The sequence below is a fragment of the Nestor notabilis genome, unplaced genomic scaffold, assembly GCF_000696875.1.
Source record: "Nestor notabilis isolate BGI_N333 unplaced genomic scaffold, ASM69687v1 scaffold2680, whole genome shotgun sequence".
In the NCBI taxonomy this organism is placed as follows: Eukaryota; Metazoa; Chordata; class Aves; order Psittaciformes; family Psittacidae; genus Nestor; species Nestor notabilis.
In genome coordinates, this window is record NW_009912272.1 from 1 (window position 1) to 222 (window position 222).

The window sequence follows — 222 nt, forward strand, 5'->3', positions numbered from 1 at the left end:
ATATATACTATATATATAGAGAGAGAAGTTATGCCCACTCTCCTGTCAGCCCACAGCATGACTGCCTGTGGGATGAGCTGTGCCTGACAGCAGGAGAGTAGTATCAGGGCGAAGGCCTGAGGTATCCACCTCGCCTGAAACCCTCCCTAAAGGCTTTTGGGCTTTAACAGCAGTTTCTGAAGCTGGGGGGGTGGGGGGGGTGGATCATGGCTTGCATTGAGC